The sequence below is a fragment of the Alnus glutinosa genome, chromosome 5, assembly GCF_958979055.1.
Source record: "Alnus glutinosa chromosome 5, dhAlnGlut1.1, whole genome shotgun sequence".
In the NCBI taxonomy this organism is placed as follows: Eukaryota; Viridiplantae; Streptophyta; class Magnoliopsida; order Fagales; family Betulaceae; genus Alnus; species Alnus glutinosa.
The window spans coordinates 19,866,669-19,872,668 of NC_084890.1; positions in this window are offsets into that span (position 1 = coordinate 19,866,669).

Consider the following 6,000-nt stretch of genomic DNA (forward strand, 5'->3'; position numbering starts at 1 on the left):
AAGAGATGAAATCAGCAATATTCTCATTCTCAACTTTTCTATGCAAAGCACTATCGTATTGATCCACAAATTCCTTCAATGTGGTTGATAAGTGCACATAACCATAAAAAAAAACATTCATACTTTCACTTCGTTGTGTGGTAGTCATTCCAGCCCAAAATAAATCTTTTAGATATGCTGGTACCCAAAAAATATGCTCACTATATAACCCACACAACCATGCATTATCCTTCAGATTATAACAATCAAGTAGACTTTGCCAACTTACATCAAACTCATCGCATGTTTGAGATTCATACACATAGCTTCATATGGCACTCTTAATGGCATGGTACTATGAATGTAATCCAAATTTTCTCTAAGTTTTTTCAATATGTGCCACAAACACCATCTATGTCAGGTATTTGGACAAACTTTATTAATTGCATTCTTCATAGCCCTATCTTGATATGTTATAATTGCACTTGGTGCTCTTCCATTTATGCAGTTCAACCATGTCTTAAACAACCATACAAATGTCTCTATATCCTCACTTAATATTAATATTGCCCCAAGAAGTATTAACTGACCATGATGGTTAACTCCCACGAAAGGAGCAAATGACATTTCATATCTATTAGTCAAGTAGCTCGTGTCAAATGTAACCACATACCCAAAATCTTCATACGATACCGTACTTCGTGCATCAACCCAAAACACATTTCTTAACCTACAATCATCATCAAAATATATGGCAAAGTAGAAATTATTATTAATTGCTTGCATCCTTTTGAAATAGTCACAAAGAGCTCCGGCGCCTCCTTTGCTAAGACGAAGATGCCTTGACTTGGCAATAAAATTATGGCAATCTTTTTCACCAAATGCGAGATGCTCATACCCCCCACTTCAACTGCTAGTGAGTTATAACTCTTGCTTATACTTATTCCAGCTTTATCATTTATTAAAAGCTTTCTCTTCGCAGTAGAGTCCAAATTCTTATTGCATCTAAAGTATCTAGCATTGCCTGGGCTTAAATCATGATTATGCTTAGCAGATACACTAGTCACATACCACTTTGTATCAACTAACCTTGCATTCAAACAGGCCTTGCACCCCGTTCTAGTTGTTTGAACATGCTTACTTGAGCTGGCTTTTCTAGTGCCTTGACGTGCACATGAGAGGGTGATGTAACATGTATGCCCACTTGTATTCTTTCTTTTATTCTTTTGTAGCACCCCAAAACCTTGTTGCTGTGCATATGTCCTATCATGCAAAGCAAGTTCATCTAAGGAGTTAAATGCCATTCCTTGCTTAGGTTCCTCCACATTTTCAACTCCATCTATGAGCTTTACATCGTTCTTGCAATTGACATCATTATCTTTGGACTCTATATCATATACAGTTTCATTTCCATCTATATCAAAATGAATAAAACAAAGTTAAGAGGAAACAACTATGAATAATAACATGCACTAATATTTGAAGCAAGATTAAAGGAAGAATGAAATGCCTAACATACCATTTTAAGAGTCAATTTCAATGGGCAAAACATCATCAATTGGAAGTTGTGTCAATGAATGATCATCTTCATATTCATTCCCCAATACAAATAATGACAAGTCCATCTATGAGTTAATTTCACAAAAACATCTAACTAGTTTTCCTCTCGAGAGAAGACTAGGGTTGAAGCTTTTTCATCTGGCCCCCACTAGGTCTAGAGTATCAATAGTTATTTGTGTTCTTTCTTTTTTCATTTGTTGGGGTTTTTTGTGGCGTTTTCCAAGTTTTTTTTGTGGTTATTCTGCCTTTGTATTCTCTGAGTGCCCTTTTCATTTTTGTCTGCCATGGATGTCCTTTCATCCATGTGGGGCAATTTTACTCTCTTTGAGAGAGAAGATTCGGAAGTACAGATTGGAGAGGATCGTGCTGCTCCTCTAACTACCAGGGGTCAGTCATGTCTGGTGGGAAAGCTGCTGGCGGACAAGGTTGTTCCAAAAAATTTCATCCGGGTGCATATGCTACGTGCATGGAAGACTCTGGGTTCGGTATCATTCAAGTTTCTTGGCGATAATCTTTTTTGATAGAATTTGAGCATGCGTGGGAAAAAACCAACGTGTTAGAGGGGAGACCATGGTTGTTTGATGGAAACCTGGTTGCCATTGTGGATTTTTATGGCTTTACACCCCCTACCTAGTTGGTCTTTGAGAAAGTAGCCTTTTGGGTGAGGATGTATAACCTTCCCTTAGCTTGCATGGGGTCGGAGATTGGACATTAGATTGGGTCTACTGTGGGAGAGGTGGAAGATGTTGAAGTGAATGATGGGGATGCGGCGTGGGGAGAATACCGCAGGGTCCGTATTATTATTGATCTTTCCAAACCACTTGACGGGGGAGGAAGATTAATATTAAGAATAAATCCACTTGGGTGGCTTTCAAATATGAAAAGTTGCCCACTTTCTGCTATGCTTGTGGAGTGGTGCGCCATGGGAAGATGGGGTGTAAAGCTGAAGGTGATCAGGGTGATGGTGGTTTATCGGGGGATTCCCCTTTTGGGCCATGGCTAAGGGTTGCCCCTGTTTTTAGAAAGTGGCGTGGTGGAATTGATTACAAGGGAAGAGGAAGGTTGGATGATGGTTTGAACGATAGGCGTGTACCCAAGGCGGCAGCAGAAAATACTGGCGGTGGAAGAACTTCTGGTAGTACTAACCCTAACCCTATGGTGCATATGCAGCGGTAGTCGGGAACGGCAAACTCTGTTTCGGAGGATTTTGGAATGTTGAAGCGAGATTTCCGGGAGCGTGATTTTCGGCGGGAAAAAGTTTCAATAGTAACGGTGATCCGTTATATAGCGCCCAGAGCCTTAATGGTGAGATGCAGGGTGTTGGTTTTAAAAGGAAGGTGGCCGTTATGAATATGGAAGATGGAGAAGCCGAAAATATTTTCCTCCATAAGGAAGGAACCGTTTCTGGCGCTGAAGAGGAATCAAATGGGTTTCCTTTTATAAGTAACGGTCCAGCTGAAGGAATATCGAGCGATTTAGAGGAGAAGTGTCCGGGTGATGGGCCCTCGCCACGTTACGTGGGCAGCTGGGACTCAAAAACGGGCCAAATGAAATGGCAGCTCGTGGGTGATGGATTACATGAGGTCCAATTGGACTGAGACCCCACTGCCACATCTTATTTCCTCAAAGTCATATCTAAAAGCTCCCTTGAGGTGGACACGTGTAACACTAGGCCACCACATACCACTTTATCCCCATCAAGACTTTTTTAGGAGAAACCATCTGAAGCTCCTAGATTCTCAGGTCGTGTTTCTCATACTTATGGAACGACCAGAAGGAAAGCTCCAGCGTGGAAAAAGAGAGCTAAGAAGACAAAGGTGCTCGACTCAGGCTGAGGAAGAGGCTGTGTACGGGGAAGCTCATGTTGGAAAACGTAAGTTGGCTGGAGGCAGTGAAGGTGGGTCATCAAAAAAGGAGAGAAAGAATGCGGTTGGCAGTAATCCCAGTAGGGGGATTCCGACGGAGGCTGTGGCACAGCCCCGCCAAGCACCATGATTGTTCTAAGCTGGAACTGCCGGGGGCTTGGGAACCCCCAGACAGTTCGATCCCTTTACCGATTGGTGAAGGAAAAGAAGCCTACTTTGGTCTTCCTTATGGAAACCAAAGTGTCACGAAGGAAGGTAAGTTTTCTGCCTTCTAAACTTGGATTGAAAAATATGTTTTTGGTGGACTGTCGAGGGAAGAGTGGGGGTTTCATTCTCCTGTGGAAGTCGACGGCTCTGGTTGAAATACAAAATTTCAGTAACAATCATATCAATGCTGTGATAAAGAACTCCCTTGATGGGGTCCCCTGGAAATTGACGGGTTTTTATGGGCATCTTGAAGTCTCCATGAGGCGGCATTCGTGGGCTTTGCTTAGGCACTTGGCGACTATAAATCCAACTCCATGGCTCTGTCTCGGAGATTTCAACGAGATAGTCTCCCTGGGTGAAAAGTCGAGTAGCACGGCCTGCCCTCGAAGTCAGATGGTATCCTTGCAAGATGCTTTAGATGATTGTTGTTTAATGGATTTGGGGTTTGCAGGCCCTAAATATACCTGGTGTAATGGCCGAATGGGTGGTGGAATCACTAGGGTGAGGCTAGACAGAGCTGTTGCCAACCAGGACTGGAGTCGACTCTATGATGTGGTCAGTGTTGATGTTCTGTCCAGATGCGGGTCCAATCACAACCCCCTTCTTGTGTTTTTTTCTAAGCATCAAGACATGGTATGGCGAAAGAGAAGACAATTCAGGTATGAGGCTAGCTGGGAGAAACACAAGGATTATGGAAAATTGGTAAATCAAGTATGGAGGGTTCGTGCATCTGCTGAAGCAGCATGGACAAAAATGAGGAATAATCTGAAAGGCTGCCAAAGAGTGTTCCAGAAGTGGGTAAAAAAGGAAAGGGGCAACTTGGAGGAAAAAATAAAAAGGAAAGAGCAGGAATTGCAGACCCTTCAAATGAAGGAGAATGATATTGATCTTGAATAGGAGAATCAGATTAAAGAAGATATTCACTCTCTCCTTGAACAGGAAGAGGTAAAATGGAAGCAACGGGCGAAGGAAAATTGGTTGAAATTTGGTGATAAAAATACCAAATTTTTTCATGCTAGTGCAAGCCAAAAGAATAGAAGTCATCATATTGAAAACATTCTAGATCAGGAGGGGAGGCTTTGTTCCACTCAAGAAGAGATTGAGAAGGCTTTTGTGAATTATTTCCAGGGTTTGTTCAGGGCAGGGGTCAATTTGGAGGTGGAATACAGTACCAGGTTTGTTCAGAGAAAGGTCACTCCAGCCATGAATGATCGGCTACTGGCAGAATTTACTAAGGAAGACATAAGCTCAGCACTGAATCATATGGCAGCCCTAAAGGCTCCAGGTCCAGATGGGTTCACTGCCAATTTTAATTAACAGAACTGGGCCACTATTCACATGGAGGTTTGCAATGCTATTCTACATTTTTTTGCTACTGGTTTTATGGATCCTATGATTAATGTTACAAACATTGTTTTGATTCCAAAAAGTGATTCACCATGTAGTGTCACTGATTTTAGACCAATTAGTTTATGTAATGTTATTAATAAACTGATCTCAAAAGTCTTGGCTAATTGGCTAAAAGAGGTGCTACCAGGTATTATTTCTCCATCACAGAGTGCTTTTATTCCTGGACGCTTGATTACTGATAACATTATAGTGGCATATGAGACTATGCATACCATGCAGACCCGAATGTGGAGTAAGGTTGGATTTATGGGGATGAAACTTGATGTGAGTAAAGTTTACGACGGGGTGGAATGGGTTTTCCTGGAAACTGTAATGAAGAAATTCGGGTTTGATGATAGATGGGTATAGTTGGTGATGAGCTGTGTCCAGTCTGTTTCATACTCAGTAGTGGTAAATGGGCACCCGGCAGGGAATTTTCTACCATCGAGGGGTATTCGATAGGGAGACCCTATTTCCCCTTACCTTTTCCTATTGTGTGCTGAAGCTCTTAGTGCTTTGATTTCTCAGGCTATGGACTCAGGAGCTATCATAGGGGTCCCAACCTCCCCTTAGGGTCCAAGACTTAGCCATTTGTTTTTTGCAGATGATAGCCTACTTTTTTGTAAAGCCAATTCGGTGGAATGGAGACAATTAATGAGAATTCTTGAAGTCTATGAAGCTGGTTCGGGGAAAAAGTTAAATCTCCAAAAGACTTCTATCATTTTTAGTTGTAATACTAGCACTGCCAAACGGCAAGAGATTCTTAGCTTATCTGGCTTCTCAGAGTCTCAACGGATTGATACATACCTCGGATTGCCTTCCTTTATTGGTAGGTCAAAGGTCCAGGCCTTTAACGGTATTAAGGACCGGGTCCAGCAAAGATTAAACAATTGGAAGGTCAAGTTCCTCTCCCAAACGGGCAAGGAAATCTTACTTAAATCTGTTGTGTAGGCAATTCCCACCTATAGTATGAGTGTGTTTCTACTTCCTGCAACACTGT